General features: G+C 36.2%; 1 protein-coding gene across 4 annotated transcripts in view; it reads left to right on the plus strand.

The window, feature by feature from the left end:
• The window catches only part of TOX (thymocyte selection associated high mobility group box), a 298,904-nt gene that overhangs the window by 35,641 nt on the left and 238,747 nt on the right, over positions 1-24,516 (plus strand). The window contains exon 1 of one of the 4 annotated variants that reach the window (XM_057532466.1): positions 6,965-7,034. The exons of the other annotated variants lie outside the window; for them this stretch is intronic. The gene's annotated coding sequence lies outside the window, so the exon portion shown is untranslated. Of the gene's footprint in view, positions 1-6,964; positions 7,035-24,516 lie in introns of those variants that run through there. 4 annotated transcript variants of the gene reach the window in all.

Raw genomic sequence — 24,516 nt, forward strand, 5'->3', positions numbered from 1 at the left:
TATATATAGGATTTTCAGGCTTTCAATTGTCTCTATTCTTTATAGTCCAATAAGTAAGTTTTCCTTTTTTAATGGCACATTTTCCACATCATAGCTCTTGGCAAACAAGCAAGAATCAATAAGTATTGAACTTCATTCAGTATCAGCCATGTAAATAAAATGTCAATTGTTCAGGCTCTTAGTCTGGACAAATCTTAGTCTTTCGTCAAGACTATCTGGAACCTTCCAACTCCCACCAGCAGGGGGTCAGTGCAGGAGCAGTGCTCTGTGCGAGAATAATAGCAGATCTGTGCTTGTATATATTCTGTATGTTTTGGGAGCTCTGTAAGAGGGGCCTCAGAAACCCAGGGACCAGAGCCATGAGACACACATTCTTGGGTACCAAGCGTCGTGCCTCTCCTGGTCATGTCCCAGTGAGGAAGTGAATGGCCTCACTCTGACAGAGACTTCATGATGAAAAAGAACTGAAAGAGACACTGTAAACTTGGATGGATCAGGAACAGGTGATCTATCTTCGTCCAAACTTGCAAGGGAAAGACGGAGCTGGGGTCGCAGCATACACGCTGGGCATCTGAAAGCACATTGGGGAGTAGTGTGCTCACCGGCAGAACAAAGAGCACTTACTTCCATGGTTATAGACTTTAAATGACAGGGGGGACACTTTTAATTTCAGGAAAGGTGGTCATCTGTGACTGCAGTAGAATTCCTCAGATACATTCACCCCGGAACAGAGCTGCCTTGAGCAGTCATTGGGTTTCTGATACCCAGGTTCCTGGCCAGAACTCTGCCAGGGATACAGATGGTACAGGAGCTGTGTGACCGTGGCCCGTTCTGTCTGTCTCCACTTTTGATTTGCTTGGGAAAATGAAAAAAATTCTACTGACTTTTTGGACCGTTGCAAGGATTTAACTATGAGATAATGTACGTGGAATTGCTTTATAAAGTACGATACAAATGATATTCTAGTTTTGCTCCTGATAGGGTTAGAGTTGTTGTTTTGTTGTTAGACTATCTTTTCCCTGAATTTAAGTGTTTGGAGAGACCATGTATGATACAACTAGAAAACAGTAATAATGAAGAACATAATTAAATGTGGGGCTGGCATTTTGTGTGCTAAAAAGATTTGATCTATGATACTTATTGGGAAGGGTATCTTTTTGAATAGAAATTATTGTTTTCACTTAAAACATACATGAGAGATGATTTATTTATAACAACAATTAACTACCCTAATAGTAAAAAATTACCAGCCTGAAAAATAACCATTATGTTAATCACATTGTATATTTTTTACCCCCCTAAGAAATGGAGATCTCTCTCCCTTGCACGTGGACTCTTCATGACCCCTTAGTAATGGGTAAGCCATTTGACTTGACCCTTGTTAAAGAAAAAATTATTCTGAAACTTGTCAAAATGATAAGAAGACTTTAATCCAGACTATTGTGACAGACTATTGTGTCAAGACTATTGCAGTGGGGAGAGATGAGGTTCAACTCTGAATACAACAAGAATACGTGGGGATTTATAGTCAAAGGGCTAGCTTGCAGGAGAGAGTAGAGGATGGAACGTTATTAAGGGTAATTACAGTGGATAGGGGTCATTCTTGCTAAACCAACCTAACAGGATTCTTGTTGAGGAGAGGCCAGGGTGATCAGATACAAAGAATGGGATGATGCGAGATGGGGAATTTGATCAGATATCGAAGGGGAGGATTCTCTCTAAACTAGCTTAGAAAGATTCTTGCTAAAACTGGACACTGCAAGGACAGACACTGTAGTCCAAGGTTGAGGCATGGTTGGAAGAGGGCTCAGAGGAACCTGACTAAAATTTGGTCAAGGAGTCTTTGTCATCCTTCAACTGCTGCCTTTCTCTCTTTGCCCTTACTTCTCCAGTCGGCACATCTGCTGTCACGGTTTTAGCAGTGACTCTGTAAGGCTGACCAAAAAACTAACATCAGTAGACATCAAATCCTATGATTTTTATGTTTCATTTTTACAGATTTTTTTAGGCTAACATCTCCAAAGTCAAACTCATCAACTATCTCCCTTTCATCATTTTTGCCATTATCATCTTTGTTCTTCTGGTCCTTCAAGCTAAAAATCTGGAAGTCTTCTTTAACTGCACACTTTTCTTCATCACATCAATTAATTTTGTCAGTTTGTCTTCTTGGTTTGGGCTGGAATTCCTATTTTCACCAGTACCATCTCACAGCTATGTCACCACAAGAGCCTTTCTCTGCTGTCCCTGCCTTCAGATCTGCTTACAGGTAACAGAGGGTCGTCTGATCTTCCTTAGTCGCAATGTAATTCCTCATTCCTCTACTGGATGCTCGCTTTCTCTTGCATGAAAGCTTAAACCTTGCGTGGCCTCCTTGTGATGCTAGCCCTCTGTTTCCAGAGGCCTGGCATCTCATGCTCCCTCTGAGTGTTGTACATACATTCTTGTGTCTCGATCTTTTCCGTGCCACTCTCACCTTGAATGCTCACACTTGACCCAAGTTCTCTGCTTCCTTTGAGCCACAGGGTCAAGGACCACATCTTCCTTCTAAACTTTTCCTGATCCCAGTTCACCTTCATTTTCCTCTAATTTCCATCTCTAACATTCAGAGGCAGTCTACTATATTTTAGTTCTTAATATTGCACTATTTTTACACTATATTTCATTGTCACTTCATCATTTTTTTGTGAATAAATAATGTTTCAACAATGAAGTACAGCTCTTAGGGGCCAGATGTTTTTCATCTAGATCCATCTGGGTATCTTACAGGATACCTGGTAGATAAATATTCATTCAATACTTATTGCTGGATTGATGATTAGTTTTCTTACCAAGAAGGTGTTTCACTCTTTACCTGCTGCTTTTTCTCTGTTCTACAAATATTCAACATTTTGTTAAGAAATGCAAGTGTAGGAAGTACGTTTTCTGGTTAGTTATCAATATATTTCTTAGGCACCCATCCTGTGCGCACTTGGGTGGCACTATTAGCAGAGAACACAAGTTCTTTGCCTCTCTTCCGTGGAAGTTTGGTAGATATTTGTTCAGAGAACTGATAAATGGCATGTTTGCAGGCAGATTTATTGTTAGAGAAATTAGGAAATGAGAGGTGAAGAGACTTGCCCAAGGTTACTTATTTCTGTGGCAGTGCTTATTGCCATGGTTGAAATAGGGAATTAAAATTATTATCTGGATAAGGCAAGCTATACCAAAAAAAAAAAAAAACACAAAAATCTATAAATATCAAGGACAGTGAGGAAATAGGAGAATAGTTTATGAACTTTGAAAATTAATGCTTTATCTTTGCATAATAATATCTACAAGCCACACTGATCCCACCCTATTTAGGTAAAGGGAGTGCCTGGTCACAACTCGGAGGTGTCTTTTGGGGTCCTCTGGAGGGCAGAGGGGCGAATGGAGCAAATTATGTTATGTCATTTCTAGATGGAACACTTAATATTGTTTAAGTCAGGTCTTCCACATCTGTCCAAGGGAAGACTGGCATTCCATTAAGTAGATTTATGGAGACCATGAACATTCTTCTCTAGCTCAGGGATTTGTGTTTAATTTTCTGGGATACTGTCCAATGATAATGTCTTGAGGACTTGAATTTTGTGAAAGAAAAACTAAGATTAAAAAATATTCTACTATCCGTGCTGGCCTCAAAATAAATTGGACTCTGAATACTATGGCCATGATCCCCATGCCCCCACCAGCCCCAATAGCTATTTGGTTTCAAACAACATATTTAGTGTGGTTTTACTCAATAAAGTTTTGGATATTTGTTGCTGCTGTTGTTATTTTTATTCATTTTTTGAGGTTTTCTTGATGGCTTCTAGGGCATAGCAAAGGGATATTTAACAAAATGCAGAGGTTATAATGGTTATAGAAACTAAGGAAGTTTATGTAGTGCTGATCTCTGAGATGCTTCTAACTCCTTCTAAAATTAAACAGAAGCATGTGTAGAGATTTGCATGTTCCCAGGTAGAATCAGTTATATGGGGTTGTTTTTTGTTTTTTGGCTTTTTTTAGCATAAATTTGAAAACTTAGTTTAGAAATTCAACTCGATTTTGTCATTGTGTAGGGATAAGAGATGCATAGGGAAGTGTGCATGGGTTGGCCTTAACTTTCCGTTTAAGCTTAAGCTTTTTAACCATTCAGAAGAGAATCAAAATGTGGGAGAATTACTTATTTGTAAAAATTATTTGTAAATAATTGCCCTGTCATGTGTTTGTTGTAAGTTAGACTAATTACTTTTAAGCAGTATTATAAATACAAGGATTTGAGTTTGATAACAATTTCGTATAATGCCAAGCAAAATTTAAAAAACATTTTTGACATTTTAATGAAAAAATGAAGAGAAAATGAAATTAGCACCATGTCTTGTATGTTGTAAATAATAAATTTTGCTCTATTTAAAAATATGACTAATTTTGTGGCACTTGAAATAGCTGTAATACAATAATGGAAGAATGGAACAGAAATACTGTAACATAAATGACATGTGTCCTTAGTTGTGTTTCCCATTGTAAGACATTACAGCTGGAAAAGATAGTCTCATGGTCCACAAAGGTCTCCCTGGTTTCAGATTTTCTGTGATTTGCAGCCATGTGGCTGTGTTCAGAGCAAGATACCAAACAACTAAGTCTTCAGTCATTACTGTGCAACTTGCCAATCATTATCATAATTTATTTCCCTAAAAATACTAATATTTGAAAAATGTCTTCTACATAAGGCAGTCTCCTCTTGAATAGGAGGCCTTCCTGAATCACTGGGATATGCTGATGTCATTGATCTAGTGCAGTTCAGCAGTGGCAAAACACCGGTGATACAAAAAGAAAAAGAAATTCAGTACTGTTTCTACCCACAGGGCAGTATACTTAGGGATGTTATTGCAAGAAGTCTCCCCTCCCTTTTTTTTTTTTTTTTAATGTCTGTGTCAGAATGCCTGATGATCAAGGAAGGATACAGTAGAAACTGGTGTTCTTGCAGTAGTTAGAAATGCAGGAGTCTTATTTCCTTTTTGGTTAGTATGTTGATCTATGTGTTAACATAGTCACAAACTAAAAAAACAACAACTGTATACTTGAAATACAGTGGATTTCAACTCATTCAACATTTATCGGAACACCTATAATGTGTAATCCATTGGTTCCTGGGGAAGGTGAAGGAAAGGGAGGGAGAATACAAGAAAATCAGAGGAAGCTCAGGCCTTTAAAGAGGCAACCTGGGGAGGACTCTAGAGTGATCCCTCTTTATCATCCTCTGTATCCAATGTATTGCTAACATTTCTCTGTTCTTGAAATAAATGTCTCTCCTATTCACCACCCCCGTTTCCTTTGCTACTTCCTCTCTCTGATGTTAGCCCTCATCACTTCTCACTGGATCACTTGACTATCCATCCTTCTTGCTGTCAACTCTTTCGCGTGGCACACAGGCCCTCCTGGCTGGACACCTGCCTTCCTCCCATGTGTCTGCCCTCAACACTCCCTCACACATACGGTGCCCTTGAACCTTCCTGTACCTTGCTGTTTCAGGCCATCATGAAACAACATGGGCTACTCTCCCTGCCTCAGATGCCCCCTTTTTGCCTTACCTGGCTGCCTTCTGCAAACTCTTCACATATCACTCCTTCCAGAAGTCTTTCCAGCCTCACCAGACCCAGCTTGAGTTCGAAGCTCTTCTTCTGGGCCCCAGCTGCCTGTAAATACCTTATCCTAACCTTCGGACAGTAGGGAATATTGTCATTGTTGGTGAAGTGGTCACAAACCTAGGGTCCACAGTCAGGCTGGCTGGGAAGTGGCTGGGTTCCAGCAGTCACATCATGATGGTAGCAAGTTAACCTCACCTGTCTGTGCCTCAGTTTCCTGATCTTTAAAACAGATATAGTATTACCCAGCATATCGGGTTGTTATAAAGACTAAATGAACAAAAATTTGCAAAACACTTAGAATGCCTGGTACACAAAAGTAAGTTTTCAGAAAAGTTGGTTTTCTTTTTATTCTTCCCCTTTCTTCCTCTTCTTTCCCTTTTCCTCCTTTCCTCTCCTTTTTCTCTTCCTCCTCCTCCTCTTTCTTATTTTCGTCTTCCTCTTTCTCCTCCTCTCCTCCCCGCTCCTTGTCTTTTTCATCCTCTGCCTTTTCCTCCGTTATAACCATCTCTCCAGTCAGGCCTCTGTGGAAGCTCTGTGGGTACTGAGACTATGTTATATTCAATTCTGTGCCCCATAACCTATCGTAGCGAATATTTCTTCCTGGACAGTGGGGAAAATATCATGTTTTTTCTACCTTCAAAAAATTATTTTTACTTTTCAGTGTTAGAGAATATGTTTCATTAAATTAATGATAAAATCCAGAGGTCTTTAAGAAACCTGTGTGAATGCTAAATATGCAAGAATGAGGTCCTGTGTAAATTAGTAAATCCAGGGGGTCTTTTTGTTAGTCACTGTCACAAATACTCAGTATTATGGGATTTGACTTGTATTTGTTATTTGATTTTTGTGCTGCAACTAGTTAAGATTGTAAGCATTTAAAACATTATTAATCTGTTCTCAGGAATAATGTCAAACATTTCTATATCACTTTCTATGTGTCAGGAATGGTTAAAAGAGCTTTGCATATATGAACTCACTCCATTATTGTTTCCATTTATAAGGTCTAATATTCATGAGTTACTTTTTGCAGTTTACATAGATTACTTATTTTATGTATAATAATTGTATATAATAATTACTATAATTATACCTTTTCCTACTAGAAAAGAAATGACAGACCTGATTTTATTTCTTGGAAAGTCAAGGAGAGAAATGCCATTTTCCATCAGAGAACGATATATGGAAAATCTTTAGTGTGGCAGATATGCAAATTAAATAGGTAAAATAAAGTCTTAATTTTTTAAACTTGTGCCAACAGTTCTAATCAGGGATGGAGTTTTTAACAGGAGAGAAGCGTCTGCATTGTGGGGGCCTGATCCGTGGAGTGAATTCTTATCTGCACCGCTGACAGCGAGTAACATTGGGACAACCAAGCTTGCGACAACTGTAAGCTCCAGTCTTCCACAGTGCCTTTAGGAGGAGGGAGTGTGTTTAGAAATAATAATTTGTTACGTTTGTTATTATTGTAGTTTTAAATTGGAACATTAGCTAAGCTATATCCTGAAGATTTTTTTTCTTTTCCACAAATGAAGAGGAATTTCAGGAAATTTGGTTTTCTGTGCTTAAGTAAGTTCAGAAAATGATAGCACACCAAACCCCCCTCCTTTTGGGTCTGCAGTGAGATTAAGAGTTACTAAGAGGGTCTGCAGGAAAGGCACTTGTTCAACTTGGTTTAACTCACTATTTCTTGAACCCTATCCTCCTCTACCCCAATATCTACTAATATTTCCAGGCACGTTAGTGATCTGCCGAACACAGTTTGCATAATATTGGTGTTTACCAATTGGGGTTTAATTCTATGAAATGTAGTACATTATTTTTATTAACATTAAATTTGTTGCATTTTAGTTATACTGAGCTTTTGGTCATAATGAGTTTGACCCACAAGTTTCTAAGTTGAGAGTAACTGACAATGAACAGGGAAATTAATTTGCAAATTAGACTGTTGGGGGGAATTTTTTGTTTGTTTTTTCTTAAAGGTACCTGGGCCCTCTTGAGTTTAAATGATATTCATACAATGGTTCACTTCCACATTACACAGAGCAGAAAAAATAGTAGATCGTTACTGAAAGAATCTTGGGGCAGGTTTGAAATGCAAAGCATTTGTGGGACTATTTAATTGAGCTATGAGACATGTAATTTGAGGGGGGGATGACAGGCAATCCATAATTAGTAAAGAACAGGGGCCTCTTTTGTTAGTCATTGTCACAAATATTCAGTATTATGGGATTTAACTTGTATTTGTTTTTTGACTTTTGTGCTGCAACTGGTAAAGATTGTAAGCATTTAAAACGTTATTAATCTGTTCTCAAACAGCAGTTGTTGTGTGGTTGCTCACTCATTTGTACTTTGATTTGACCTAATAATGGAGAAGGATGCTAATGAAAGCTCACTGGTGTTCCTTTTGTACAAGTGAAGCAGACTTCCTACTTGTCTAGGCTTGAACCATGACATATTTGTTCATAAATTATCCAGCAGCACATGTATAAAACTATTGTGAGTTTTTTCTAAATGGTAGAAACGTTATTTGGCATAGCTATACCATATAATGCTTTCTACTCTTCATAAGACTGGCATTCAGTAATATCCAAGAAGGAAGTGTGTTGTTCCCATGTTTTGGTATCCTTTCCCTCTTTAGTTAAATGTTCCTTCTTTTTCCTGTGTAGCTTCCACCACTGAAGTTTATCATTTGACCGATTTGGCCATCATTTTTCTATTAGGAGGAATTTAGCGTTCAGAATTATTTTGTGTGTGGAAAATTTTGCTATTACTCAAGCTGTCATTGGTAAACCATGGAAACATATTATTCACTCATTGGTTTTGTCAGTACATGAGACTTAACCTGATTATTCAACAAATTTTGTTTTTCTGGAACATGAACTTTGATTCTCATGTGAACTCCTAGAAGGAGGGAACCAGGAGCGAAAGAAACTGAACCTTAGCATGTTATGGAATTTTGTTTCTACCATAATTCATATAGATGTGCACCACTTTCTCTCTTTTTCCTTCTGTCATCTATGAAGGTATAAATGTTTCGGCTCTGTGACAGAGCTGTGCAGTGGAAAGCTGCTAAGTTCCAGAACTAGTCTTTATAACTAACTAGCTAAATGGTTAAGAACAAGACATTTAACTTTTCTGAACTCAGTTTCACCATTTGTAAAAGGAAGAGGTCCAATGATAATATCTTTAGTCTAACATGCAAGTAGTAAAAATATAATAAGATATGAAACTTGTACTAAGTTACTTCTACAAAATCATTAATAACAAAACTTGCTACCTACTTTGTGTTAACTTTACATGGCAACAGAGGATAGTAATGGCTTCTGAATCACTGAAAACCACTGAACTAATGCACAATCGTAATCCAAATTAGTCACTTTTATTCTAACAATCTTATTACTCCTTTGCCCATTTTAAGTTACTGTGATTATATTTTGCTAGCTCTTTGGGAGAAATGGGTTATTTTTTTTAATTATGAAAATGTTATTTCAGTAAATGTAATTTAATTAAAATGAGAATTTCTGCCAGCTGTTTTAAAATAAATACAGTATTCTTTTACTAGTATGAAAGGAGTTACTATTTGCTGTCTCATTTCCTCACTAATATGCTGGCGTATTTAGCTTGAACCTGAGCTTGTGGAAGTTTATTCTTAACCAAAGCAGTTCCTTTTTCATGTAAGTAGGTTAAATGTGAATTGGGCAGCCTCAGGGTGCTTTTTTTTGTTGTTGTTCACTTTAAAAACGCCCCCTCAAGAGGGCCCCTTTTTAGAAACCTAGAATCATATGTTTGGAAGGTTGATCCAAATTAGCATTAGAATGGTCCTTTTATTTTAAAAAATTATATAGACTATTTAAAATATGCTAAATTGACACAGATTGAAATAAAACTGAATAAGAGCAGTAACATTTCTTGTTCTACTCTACATCTGTGATAAAAGAACCGAAATCAGAGAAAAAAATGTAGAGTGTGTGTTAAGGTAAAATTTCTGTCCCCAAAATACAGGAGGAAATGTATTTGTACAAAAGGTCCAAATTAATGTCATTCATTTTCTTGTAATTTTATATGCCCTAGAATGGCGTAAGCAGATCAAGAGTTTGTATATGTTTTGACTTCTGAGAAGTTGTTTATTTTTAAAGAAATACTGCATTAGTAAATTTAGAATTACAATTTAAAATCATCTCATTGATAGAAATGCGGGCAGTCGATGAAGTATATTAATGTATCTTCTCTTTTGCAAATCATATAGCAGTTTTTTCCAGAGTCAAGACTATACAAACATTTTAATTTGTTGGGAAAGACTGAGCCATTAAATATGATAAAATTGCTTAAACTGATTTTTAAAAACATGCTGGAAAACTAGAGGACTACAGATTATGCTTTGGCTATAATTCAAGACTATACAGTAACCCAAGTCCCTAAAGTTCTCAAAAGAATGACAGAGAAGCCATGATTTTCAGACATGTGCATTATAAATGCTAATAGCTTTGCAGTGAGAAAGGTTTATATCCTTGTAATAGAGGAAACATTCATTTTTAGCATTTCAGACCATGGCGAACATAGTAATTACAACAGGCACTAATATCTGTCTCCTTTCTATCCTTGCTTTCACCCGCCTCCCCTTCCAAGCCCTTAAATAATCTCAGCGGAATTAGTAAAAGGACTTTGAACCTATGTCATTTCCAAAGTCTTTTATTCTCTCTATAGTAAGTACATTTAGTACAACATTGGTCCTCAAGGAATGTATAACATACCTTATGTATATATATATCATCACAGCAAAAGAATTAAGAATGTTTTTCTTTACTTAAATGTGTCCTAGACATTCCCATTTATGTGATTAACAATGATGATTTTCAGAAGCACAGTACTGAAGTGGTTTTATAGTTAAGATTAAGTCTAAAGCTATGCTCTCAGTAAAAATCCGTGTCCATCATCAAGAAATCCCATCATTAGCTAGAACAGTCTGGCCAATGTTCAATCTTTTGGAATAAAATAAATTTGCAATTTTTTGTCAGATGAAAAATATAAAAATAAGCAGTTAGCACTTAAACTATTGTGTTGAGATATTTACCAGTACAGGTTTAGTTAGCAGGCAAATCCTGTCTCAGCCCACATCAGAGGCACAGTCTTGGCAATATTTGACCAAGATTCTCACATTCTTAATCCTCAATTTTTAAGTAGTTTTATTGAGGAATGAATGTATAGGGTTTTGGTAGATAGCTCCTTGTAAGCAATATTAGCTTACAAATGTGCATTGTAAGGCTAAAAAATTCCTTTTCTGAAGAAGTTTCGCAAGTTTACTTTTACTAAAAACAGGCAAGAATAAAAATATAGAATAAATCCATAAGCTTTTCCCCCCTTTACTATGAAGGATTCATATGGCTTAATTTTCTTGTTAAAGGCATTACATTAAATCATTTAGAGAAGTTAATCTATATTATCAGGGGAATAAAAGCTAACTTATCTCAATAGACTTAAAGCTTGGTGATAGATCTGATTTCCTTTTATTCTATCATTTTAACTCTCTCCTCTGTCTCTGAATCTGTCTCTGTCTCACACACACACACACACACACACACACACACACACAGACGCATACACATCCTTTATCTCTTGGAAAGAATTGTCAGAGATTGTGTAATTTTTGAGGAAACAAGAAGGTATAGTGGGGGACTTGACTTCACTAGTAAGGAGCAAAGCTTTGGGGAATTTTATGGTTGTTACAACGTCTGTAACTGGGGAGCAAGTATAACACAAAAACACCTGTTCTTGAATTTCTTTTTTAAGTGGAGAAGATGACCCATCTGCAGTACCCCTCTAAGCTGTATACTTAGAACAGGTAATAATCATCACCCAAAAGAGCCATTCTGGTAGAACACACAGATAATAAAAGCTTTAAGTAGAAACTATCTCCTCCCTTACTCCCATGCTGCCTTCAAACTCAATTCATATTAAATTATCCAGTTAAATGTTCTGTATTTATAAAATTATTATGCTTTCTTGAGTAATCACCCTGCTCCCCCTTGTGTTGATATTTGCTCCAAAAGCTAATTTATTTGGACATGTTTTCCCCGGCCTACGTGGCAGGACTGTATTCATGCTTTGAGTCTCCTTTAAGGATTTACTTCCCAGCAAAGCCTTCCCAGTCTCTGGGGAGGTAGGACCTCCTTCTCCTCTCCCCACCCCCACTTATCACACTGCTTTGTAGCTATTTGTCCAGTTTTAAGTCTTATCTTCTTGTCTTGAATTCTTAAGGCTGGACATATTTGTCCTATCCATCCTAAATTCCCCAGTTCTAGGAAGGTGCTTGGTGAGTGGTAAGTACAAAATGAATATTTATAAAAGCCCAAAGAAAGAGTTTGTGGTGGTGTGAGCTGAGACCAAGGGAGAGAGGGAAAGAAGGAGAATAAATGGGCCAGGAGCGGGAAGAGCCTCATCGCTGTGAGAGTAATGGGTATTAGTTCTATACTTTAGCTCCTTTTTACTTTACTTTTACATTTGGATTTTAACACAAAAACCTTTGGTTCTGTTAAAGAAGGATCATGTGGGTACTGTGGTAGCTTTTTCAGAGGTTGGAGGACATAATGGAGATCCCCAAAATGCTGTACTGGGGGTCACCTCTAGATGTGTTTAGTTTAGGAAAAGTAAATCTTCCTCAAAACAAGATTTTGAATTTATAAAATATAGATGAAAATAAATTAATAAAATTAAAAAAAAAGTTTTTAAATACCAAGTCTGAACAAGAGAAGAGCTGAGAAATATGGTGGAGGATTGATGTGAATTTGCTCTGTCATTGCTTTCTTGGCCTTCCTGACAGGGGCAGAGGACTAGAGTCTGGTTTTCTCTAGTTTTGCCTTCTTTCTCCATGGTGATGTCCAAGAAGACGTAATTCCAGACCTTCTGGGTTGCTTGTTGTCTAGATCCCTTGCTTTATGTAGGAAAGTGTCAAATGGTGCAATGGCTGGCCAAAAGTAAAGGAACAAGCTCTATTCACGAACTTGCTGTCCTCTTATCAGATCACTTGGCCACTAACTATGAAAGTGGTTAAGAATCTTAAAGGCCATGTGGAAGTTTTGCTAGTAGTGAGAAACTATGGAGTAGGGGAAGAGTGGGGATTTTTACCAGATAATCATTTTTAAAAATTTATTTAAAAATTGTGGTAGAGGAAATTACAGAAGACAGAGACCATCAAAGAGAGGAAATGCCAGGTAATTACTAAACTTTTACTGCACATTATCTTTTAGAGATACGAGGCTGTATCTCTATTCACAGGAGGTGAAATGGTTCATGGTACTGTTTTTATCAGTTTTGTTTTTTTTTTCTTTTGTCAAATGCCTTTTCTCAAAGCAATCAGTACCAATTGCTTTGGTTGCATTTGTTGTTGATGATCCACACTGATAGTTTAGAAGCTGAAGCATTGCCGTTTGTAATACCTTGATCCAGTCATTTAATAACATATTTTGAACATAGACACACTCAAACACAGATTTGTTTTGTAATTTTGAAAAAAATTCTGTTTTCATCTTCTATTTTGCATTCTTTTACAGTCTGTCATCTTTACTGTACAATCTCTTGGTAATCTCTTGTAATCCTGGCTGACTCATTTCTCAGTAAATCGAAAAAGATGGAGCTTTATGGTAGATTTTAAGTAGGGAGTGACAAAAGCGAAGGACATTTAGTATGAGAAATTCCATTGTGCTTTTCAATTAAGTTTTTCCCCGAACAGTAGAATTGTTCACCAGCTAGTCTTAGTTGGTTAGCAGTGGTGTAATTTCTCATCCTTAATGTAAACCATGAAGGAGACTAAACAACACAGAGCAATTTGCCGTCATGGAGGATCCGTCAGTACTGTGCATCAGAAAGAAATGTCCTTCATCCACCCATTAAGAGCTTTGTGACATCGGCAAGTTATAGTCAGTCTCTCTGAGTTCTGGTTTCCTCATTTGCAGCATGGATAATGGTATTATCTAATTTACAGTGTTGCTGAGAGAATTGAATGGCATAACATGCAAAACTTGCTTCAAAAAGTTACTTGCACTCAAGAAGTATTTGTTGTTATTATTATTATGTTATTCTTATTCTATAAAATGATAATACCAAGAACAGTAGTGAGATTGGGAGCCAGAGGGATAAAGACAACGAAAAGAGTTGGGATAAGTAAATCTGTTGAGATAGATTGAGTAATCCATAGACAAAGACGCAGAGATACATGAGGATATCAGATTTTGCCTTAACGAAATTGCACACTCTATATTAAAAAAGTGGCAGTGTCACTTGAAACAAAGCTGAATGATAAAGTAATAGCATCCTAGTAACATGGGAGATGGTTACACAATTTTAGAATTTTAACAAAGAATGAAAGCTTATTATTTGTCTCTGGTATGGAAAAAATGACTATGGTTGATCAAGGGAAAAAGATAAACATGCATTAAGCCAGTACCTAATTACCGCCAAAATCTTTGTAACTACCTAACATAAAGCATGGAAACAAGAATTCAATCACTTCCCAACACTGTAATGTGAACTATTTTCTAGATGTTCCCTACTCATTTCTGGGTACAATACTGAGAGTTCTTTTGAAACAATGCCACAAAGCAGCACTAAATATGTGCTCTCCCACACGTTGCATGTAAGGGAAATCAAGTAGGGAACAATTTCACTAACTGTTTGCCAAGGTCAACTTTTCTGTTTTTCAAAGAGTAGTGTGTTTTCCTTGACAAATAATGTAATCCTTTCTGCATTGAAATATGGGCCTCCTGATAGGGAATTCTTCCTTGAATAATAATATAAATCCGTGTTATCTAATTTGACAGTAGACTACTGTATGGACATTTAAGAAACAATATTAGTGTTAATTTGTTCAAAGGAAATACATTTATTGCTAGTTCTTTTTTTCTTTCCTTTTCCACTCCGTATCTTTACTAAATAGGTAATATTTTTTCATAAAATGATTTTTAAAACAATAAAAAGCTTTCTTCAGTTTTTCCTTCCAATTAAATTGTTTTCTCCCCATACCTGAAACAGGGAGTCTTTGAGGGCTCACCTGATTTTTCGTTGAACATCAAAGATACCCTCACCTTCTTAGTCTCTTAGAAAGGAAACCTGTATGTGCACTTATTTAATTTTATTTTGATTTTGGTGACACAGGAAAAGGGGAGTAAGAAGATACCATGCTTCAGGGAACATATTCAATATCCTGTAATAAACCATAATGGAAAAGAATTTTTTTAAAAAAAGAAGATACTGGGTTTTTTTTTTTTTTTTGGTTCTATTTCTTTTTATTTATTTATTTCTTTTTATTTCTTTTATTTTTTTTTAACATCTTTATTGGAGTATAGTTGCTTTACAATGGTGTTTTAGTTTCTGCTATATAACAAAGTGCATCAGCTATACGTATACATATATCCCCATATCTCCTCCCTCTTACGTCTCCCTCCCACCCTCCCTATCCTACCCCTCTAGGTGGTCACAAAGCACCAAGCTGATCTCCCTGTGCTATGTGGCTGCTTCCCACTAGCTATCTGTTTTACATTTGGCAGTGTATATATGTCTGTGCTTTTGAAATTCTCTTCCTTTTATACTCCAGAAAACAACTACTAAGAGCGAACTGGCTCTTACTTCCCTAGTCAGCCATACTCACTATCTATTTAAAATTCCTCTGCCTTTTCCCCTCTACAAACTAACAGAAAGGCTGCCAGGGCACTAGAGCAGAGAGGAGTTCAAATCCTCTTTGGCCAGATTCCTCTTGCTACTCTTAAGAGTGCTTTATCTCCTTGCCTCACATGTTCTAGAAAGACCCACCGTTGCTAGAAGTTGGCCTTCAGGGTATGGTTGTTGAACTAGACTGAAGACCCGAGCTGGGTGTCTCCCTTGACACCCTGAGCTCTCTCTTAAATTTCTGTATCAGAGGAAACTTTTACCCTTTTAACTGATGTTTTAAAAATGCCCCCTCCCTTCTCTGCCTAGAGCAGGGACTGACCTGTCTTTGGTCCACATTCTGGGGTACCCGGTGGATGTTTCCAAATAATATTAAAAGCAATTGTTATGCTGTTGACCCATGAGAAATTAGAACATCTGGAATGGTGTAAGACAAACTCCTTTTATCTACTAGGACACCTTTCAGCGCTTAAAGGAATAATTTGCTATAATAATAGGTTTTACTAAAAAAGAATCTTTGCTGATATTGATGGTAGATAATATGAGGCACTTAAAATTTCTTAAGGTTTTCATGATTTAAGTTTTTTGGAGATCTTTGAAAAATAAATGATTATGAAAGGAATACATGTTATGTGTAGAAAATATGGTAAGTGAAGCTATAAAAATATGTAATCCCACCACTCAGCAGGCATTTTCTTCCAGCATTTATATGTGTGTAATATATAAATATATGTCATTCATATACAGACTGTTCTGTTTATATAGACTGTATGGTGAGAGAGAAAGAGAAAGAGAGGAAGGAGCCTATATACTATTTATTTATATTCAGGAAGAGCGCGGTTAGGAGCATAGGCTCTGGAGTAAGGTGATGTTACTTTAGGCAAGTTATTCAATATCTCTTGGCCGTCAGTGTTTGTTGAGAGGATTAAATGAGATACTGGGAACTAATACTTACTGAATGTTTCCAATGTCTAAGACGTTATGTTTTTCACAGAATAACTATTTTTAATTCTCACAACAAACCCATGAGGTGTGTATTGGGACACTGCCTTTCATTGTCTGTGAACTGTCTTGTGAAGCACTTGGTGTGTTGTCAGAGGTATAGTAAATGCTAACTTTTTTTTTTTTTAACATCTTTATTGGAGTATAATTGCTTTACAATGGTGGGTTAGTTTCTGCTGTATAACAGAGTGAATCAGTTATACGTATACATATGTCCCCATATCCCTTCCCTCTTCCGTCTCCCTCCCACCCTCCCCATCCCACCCCTCCAGGTGGTCACACAGCACCGAGCTGCTCTCCCTGTGCTGTGCGGCTGCTTCCCAAATGCTAACTATTTGTACAAGATTTTTTTTTTACAAAATGTGGCTACTTAGTAATAGAAGGTTTAATAGCGTACGTTTCCTTTTGTTTAAATATTTTCCCTGAATGATGTTTTTATTTAAAAATAAATTTACTAGTTAATATCTTAAAATATAAATCTGAGGACATCATTCATACTCTTTCTTCCAGGGAGAAAATCCAGATTCTTAACATTAGTAAAGGCTAGGACTAGCTTGCCATATATTATCTGTTGTTCCAAATCAGCTTATAGTTTTTCTAGATACGTCATGACCTTATCAACTCTTCCCAAGTGGTTAGTTAAAATGTGGAGATTTAACTTGTTGCAAATACTCACTGCTTTGCCTTTTCCTACTTGTTCCTCACATGGGAATATAGACCATGCACAGTTGGTGTCTTTATCAGATATGTCCTAATGAGAGGGAATATGACTTTCCAGTTAATAAAACCTGTAGTGGGAATTTCTGCACTGACGTGCATTTCTTTCATATAATAAATGACATATGATGGCAAACATTTTTGGGGGTTTCCATAAGATAAGATTTAGCCCTTTAATCAGGGAAGATTACCAGTGTTCACAGATTGTTTTTCACATCAGAGGTTGGGGTTGAGGATAGCTTATAACTACAGTCCTAGGGACATTGTAAAGAGCACCTAACCATTTTAGTCTCATTGTAGTGGCATCAGTACAATTCTGATTGCACTCATGGTTTGGGAACATTTCCAATGAAAACTTTAAAAATTATTCATTTTTACTAATTTTTATAGGATGTTTAGCAAAACGTTTTGATCTCTTTGGCAAAAGAAATGTGTATGAAGAGTGTCCTAAATCACAGTGTCACTTGGCACTTACTTTAAGTAAAATTATTTTAGGACTTCTAAAGAGTAACTTGAACTTTTGTATTTTGTTGCCAGTGTCTTTCTAGGATGGTGTCCAGAGGCCACTGCTCTCATATCCTGAGATGTCTTTCTGTGTAGTCCGGTTAAAGTTGCAGGATGGGACAGACAGACTCAGAGATTAGTCCAGATAAAGTGCGCGAGTACTAGGAGTGCAGAGACCCATTTGCTGGCTTGGGAAATTCACACCTTTAGAGAGAGCTTTGTGTTATACTTTGAAAGGCCTTCCCCACTTTAGAATTAAAGTACTTTCTACTTTATTTTTTACTTCAAAATATTTGACTCTCTAATGATTTGTTTTTGACTAAGGTGTCTAACATTTTCCCTAACAGCATTTTTGTCATGTATTCAATTTCCCATGTGTCTTTGGCCTTTGTCTTTGGTTCAGTCCATTTAGGCTAAAAGGTATGCAGCTCCATGGTGGCGGTATGGGAATCCTCATTTCCCAGCCCTGGCCTCAGCCGTTCGTGTTGCCTGGAACTCTGTAGTGGAGTAACGCTAGCAGGTTAAACAGAGGGGCTGCATGCACTTGGCTCTTGTTCTTTATTCACAAGCTCAGACCTGAGAAAATGGCACTGTTGAGGGGAGTAGGTAGAGAAAGCCTTCCCCGGGTCTGCCTCAAGCAGAGTAATAAGCTCATCTAGCCCCGGTGTGCTACTGTTGATTCAAGGGTAGAGCTCCTATTGGTTTACAGCGGTGCTCGTCCCCGGGGCCTTTTTGCAGCTGATCTGAACATGGCTCCCCTTTTGAGATCACAGCAAGCCTGGAGTTTGAATCAACTCTAGAATATGCAGAGTAAATCAGCAAACTGGTCGTCGCATCAGCTCAGTGGGCATGGTACGGTCCGAGAAATGTACCTGGAAAACCATAAGCTCGTAAGATGAAGCCAGTTAAATCAATCTTTCTTCCTCCCTCCCTTTCTTCCTTCCTTCTTTCCTCCCTTCCTTCCTTCCTTCCTCCCTCCCTCCCTCCCTTTCTCTCTCTCCCTCTCTCTCTCTTTCTTTCTTTCTCTCTTCCTTCCTTTCTTTCTTTTTCTCACTGTCTATGAGCTTGTGGTGGCTAGTGGTACATAGTAGAGAACATCTCTATAATTCATGAGACCGTGTACATTTAGAGGAATGTATTTGGTTTGTGGTGAAGAAACTTCCTTTTGCAAAGTTATAACGGGCTAGTCTTTAATATAATTCTCAGAACTATGTTGGGTTTTTGGTTTATTGTTTTTTCCTGGAAAAGTTGCTCAACATATTTCTGAAACAATGTATTTGTCTCTGTCAAAATTTTAATACCAAACCCCAGACCTTTCTTCCCTTTTAATTACTGAATAGTGACAATTTTAAATTACATGATGCAGATCACAAAAGCCATTTACAGTGAACTCATAACTGTCAGGTTAGATTGGCAGGACAAAACAGTTTCTGATCTCTGACATTTGGGAACACTGGACAAGGCTTAAACTTGTCATGTAGTTAGAAATGTTTTCTTGTTGTCTTTCTGCCAGAGGAAAGAGAGAGTACCCAAAGATGGGGATGATTCCTATACACTGATGGCCTCTATACTCATGCCTATTCATGAACTGTTTGTAAGAATGTTAATCATAGCTTCAATTATTTATGGGTATTATAATGTAAGTATATGATTAATAATTAAAGTAAGTTGCTATTGCACACATGTAGCTTTAAAACACTGGAGAGTTTTGTTAGATCATTTTGGTCATTCATTTTCACACATTGAGCCCTGAACACTGAACAGATGATTAACTTTCAAGTTAGTACAAGTAGTTGAACTAACCACTCTTTTACCCTACTCTACTATTTTTTCTAATATGATTAAAGTTAATCCTAGACTTCGGATGCAAAGTTGGAAAACAATGTTTAATAAAAGTACATGTGATCTTTGGGGAATATATATATATATGTTATATATAGTAGGCAAGAATATTGCTTGGTCTTGAATGACTGACTATAATTCTAAGAAAAGTGACATTAAAACATTATTAGAGAATCCTCTTTTTTTTTCCTTTCAAATGGAAATAGATTAGGTGTTTGAATATCTCCAGACCAATGATAAGTTCTAAATCCTTAAACAGTGTACATGTGTTCTTAATACCACTTACACATTGATCCAAATTCCTGAGATTCCATAAGGGAAGCAGTGACTTTTGAGCAGTAACTCTAAAGCCAATTGAAATATATGACACTTAAAGAAAAATGGTATAAAAATGTCAGTACAGAACATGTTACAAAGACTGCGTTTCTGGATATAAGACAACTGAATTATTCTTATAAAATGAATGAAACAACAGTCAAGATTATGTTTTATGTTTTTTCTAGTTGAGGCAGACCAATATATTTCCCAGGCAAACCTGCTGAGATGCTAGAGGCAGTGCAATGGAGAGTGGATTGCTGTAGAATGTGGGCAAACGCAAACCATGTGTTCTGTTGGTCTTTCCATTAGGGATTTTAGGTCATTACTGTTTTATGGAAGATAACATTTTTTTTCATTGTAACATGTTTAAATGATAGAAAGGGAGAAGGGATTTCTGCCATTTTTTTGGTCAAAATACTGAGCATTGTGGTTTTTTATCTTAATACTGAATGGCTTAGTCAGTGAGAGTGTATGTTTGGGCACTAAGCAAAACACTTTTGAAAAATAATTTTATCATGGAATCAAACAATGGTTTGGTTGATAGTATATGTGATTTTTCTTCATTCAAGAAATGTCAAGGGCAATCAACTATACTTCAATTTTAAAAAAAGAAACATCAAAGACATCCTCTGAAACTAATAATCATCATTAGCTTTATTGTCATATGAATTTCAAGGATGTGTTTAGACTTATATAAGTCTTGAACTATTTATAACTATATTCTTCATTATTCAGACTCAGATTTTGGTCCTATATAAGTGATATGCACATTTAAAAAAAATTTATTTTAGAGCTTCTATATGTGAGGCCTTTTTCTAAGAACTTTTCACTTAAACCTCTTAGCACCTTTGTGAGATGTATTGCTAATATTCTGAAGAATGTCGTGTCATGTCAAGCCTGTGAGGTGCATACTGATATTGTCAGAAGAAACTGAGGAACAGAGATGTTAAGTAACTTGGCCGGACATCACCCAGCTGGTGAGTGACAGAACTGAGGTTCGAATCAGGTGCACTGTGTTGCCTCCAGTAAAAACATACCAGCATATATGGATATTCAGTCCCAATAAGACCATTGCTGGTGGAGCATCTTACAACCTTCTGGTAAATGGGAAATTGGGATTTTTGTTTTAAGAATAGTCAACTAAAATCCATGGTTGAGTTAATTCTGAAAAGTAAATCTCCAAATTATTGATGCTCTACCATTTCAGGTGCATAAAATTCAGTACAGAAGGTAAAAGCTTATTTATTCTTTAAAATAAATAAGCAGAAATAATGTGATTTACCTCTACATTACAGGTGATGTTCGATTTTGTTAAAGGGATCTATTCCATAGTCTAGAATCTCACTGTATGCTTTGCAGATACACTACATATTCATCAAAAAATGACTTTAGTAAATTGTGAGTCAGTATGTAAGGAGATATACTCTTGGCATGATTATAAGTTTAATTGTAAGAAAACACTTATACATATAAAGTAATGTTATAGTGATACTTTCGGGGGTTTCTGCCTACATATTTAAAATCCTATCATCCTCTCATCTGTATAAAAGCAGGTGGTATAAAAGTATTATAAGATGATTCCTCCTATGTTCAGATTTCACCCCAGACTGTTTTCTTTGTAGGTTTAATATTATGTCAAATAAATTAGTTTAGTTGTATTTTTCTTCACATATAAATTCTTAACAGTGTTATGAATCTAAAGAAAAGACAAAATAGCAAAACAGAAGGTATGTTTTTGTTTTGGCAAACACACCTGCTGGTAATAAAATGGATTCAGGATTGTTCAGATATATTCATTATACTGACTCACTAAATAGAGCTGATCAACTTCTCCATTTAATTTTGCAATAGTGACAAACCTGAAGTCAGTGTAATGTTGGGAGTTTGAATATCAGTTCAACTTCTTCTATCATCTGTATCGTTTTATGACTTCAGTGAGAAATCTAAACATTCAATTTCATCTAACAGGTATTTTTAAAGCATCTCCTGGAGGCCCAGATTGTTTATAAACGTTTTTGAAATTCAAAATAGATTTTTCTTTCTTTGTTTGCTAAGACTCAGGTTGAATAGAGGTATTTAGGATTTATAAGGAAAAATGGTACAAAGTTTAACTAAAATGCAAATTGTGTTTGTTTTAAAGTTATCTGTTCTATTTGTATCCTGAAGATACTGCAAGCTCTATAACTATTTGAGATGTCTAACATAACCCCAAAGCTTCTATGGGTTGTTTTAGAATTATTAATTGCCCTCAATATTTTCTTAAGCCAATCTACTACTTTCCTACACATTAACTAAGGGAAACTACATCCTCATCAGACAGTGGGAAATCTCTTCCTTTTCAAAAGGAACCAAACCTGTCTCATTCTCTTCAGTATAATGCCCCCAGTAAGTGGTGTGAAGGGTCATTTTGTAGATGATAAATGCCATCTATATTTTGGTGTCAAACATTAAGGCTGTGCTGTACTATCAACCCTTCTTCCTTTGTTCTTGAAGTCATCTAAAATCATCCTGACTCTGCTGATAATTTTATGCCATAAACCAGTAAGAATATATATATTCATCTTAATCTTTGTATGACCAGTTTCTAGTGTGGCGCCTTGCATATAATAGCTTCCCATAAATATTTGATGATGAGTGATCATGAAAGCAAAGAATGATTTAGTACCGTTATCAGAAATAATGAAAAGATTTCCATATTAGTGAAATACTGCAGAGTGCAACACACAGAAAGCAACTGAGCTGTTTCAGTTTTGTTTTTATAGATATTTCACAGCAAAAACAAAAACAATTCAAGCTGTCAAAATGAAGGTATAAGAGGTAAAAAAAACACTTATCATGCTCCAGATGTTAGGTAAGGCAAATATAAGATCCAGAAGGTCAACTTGAGCTTCTTGCCAGATGCATAGAAGTTTAGAACACATTCAGGTTTTTATATTAATACAAGGAATTAGTATGAAGTGAGAGCATAGGCTTTCCCTCTTTACATTAGTGCTTTACGGTAGGGAAAAAAATCTCAACTAACGATTATGTAATTCTGATTTTTCTTAGTTCATTAATCTGATGGCTCTTTAAGTACTGGATCAAGGAAATAAAGTGTTGAGCATTCAGAAGATGGCAGATGTAGGTGTTTTACTCTCTGGTTTATAATTTCTAATATTTGGGTAGTCTTGTGTTGTTCTTGAGACACTTTCACAGACACTATCTATTTTTATGCTAACTTAGCCTGGAAGGGAGACTAAAATTTAGCCTGGCTTCCAATTCCAAGTCCAGTTTCCCTGTCAACTCTGAGATGTTGCTTCATTATATCTGCTTTCCTCATGTACTTGCATTAGTTCTGGCTATATATAAACTTTATAATAGGACATAAGTTACAATAAATTATCACAAAACGTGAAATTACAAGCTCTCCTATATGTAGTTCAAGGCTTAGGAGAGTGAGGTGATAGGAAATGCACAAGGGAACGGGTTACTGCAAAGCAACCTCCCTTGAAAAGAATCGGGGGATCGATACCAGGCTTATGAAATTGTTCATGTCAAGCATCCCCCGGATGTGTTTTATTGCTTTTATTAGGGTGACTGTATAATACAAGAACATATACTTCTTTGCTTTTAATTTTCAAAGCCCGCTTAGTATAGAAACCCCTATCGCTCTACTCTGCTCTCTTCTTTGACTACATTCCGCAAGAGAGGCGAACTTTCTAAATACTCATATTTCAAACAGATTCACTTTCTTTGGGGAAACTATAAAGCGCTCTGTGATCCACAGAAGTGGTTTAACTCAGGAGTTCATAAAGGTATCAGTAGCCAGCAGAAATGTTCTTCTACCTGAGTGTTTGAAAACCATTGTTTGAAATCCTATTGAAATCTTTTTACAAGGGATTTAAAATAATTTATAGATTAGAAAAACAGAGAGCTGGGTAGTTTCATCACACTGCTGTTTTCAGTAGGCTGAATAATTGCTTAGCTATTGGTCTGCTTTGCTTATCTTATTCAGTGAAGGGATTTTTTTCCTAAACCTAGTTTCTAATACTTAATACTTTGTTATATTGTAGATATGATCATTAACACATGGAATTTAATCTATATTAAAATGTTGAAAGATATTGGAGTTTCAAGTTTTTTCAGCCCAATATGCTGATAAAAAATGTATGTTTTCTCTAGTTTATTTAGAAGAACAGGAGATAAAACTTGGGAGTCTTTGTTATCCATTGAAGAGGAGAGCTCATTGATCAGCTATTTAATTGCCTTTGATTCTCTGAATGACCACGTAATTGCCAAGTGAAGCCTGGGTAACATTTGTTAGCAGTTGAGTGATTAATTAGCTGTTCTATGATCCCTAAGTTGAAAGAGCAAACTGACTTATATTATGGATTTAAATACAGTTAAGATGCTTAAAGCATGTCTTTTCTCTTATATCACCATCTGTTTTTGTTTTTGGTTTCATTACCTGATAAGTAATAATTGATAGGTACATTAATTTGCTTATAACATCATTGAAAATGAGTCAAAGGAATAGATTCCAAATTATCTAAAAAGAGCTTATGACTAATTTTATTTGTGTCCTTGGATGAATTAAAACATTTTGAAAATGTTTTTATTTCTTTGAAATAACTATATTTCATATATTAATGTCTCTAATATGCTTATGCATACTCATGTACACATAAATAGTAGTATGTTACATGATACAAATACAAATTATTTTTAACACAGGATGTTACTTAGATGTTTAAATAATGTCTCCACGGGAAAGCCAGCAATAGGTTCCATTTTTTGTTTCTTTTTTTTGGCTCAATTCATTCATGATGGTATAAACAGTAAGGACAGT

The sequence above is a fragment of the Balaenoptera acutorostrata genome, chromosome 17 (assembly GCF_949987535.1).
Source record: "Balaenoptera acutorostrata chromosome 17, mBalAcu1.1, whole genome shotgun sequence".
NCBI classification, from domain to species: Eukaryota; Metazoa; Chordata; class Mammalia; order Artiodactyla; family Balaenopteridae; genus Balaenoptera; species Balaenoptera acutorostrata.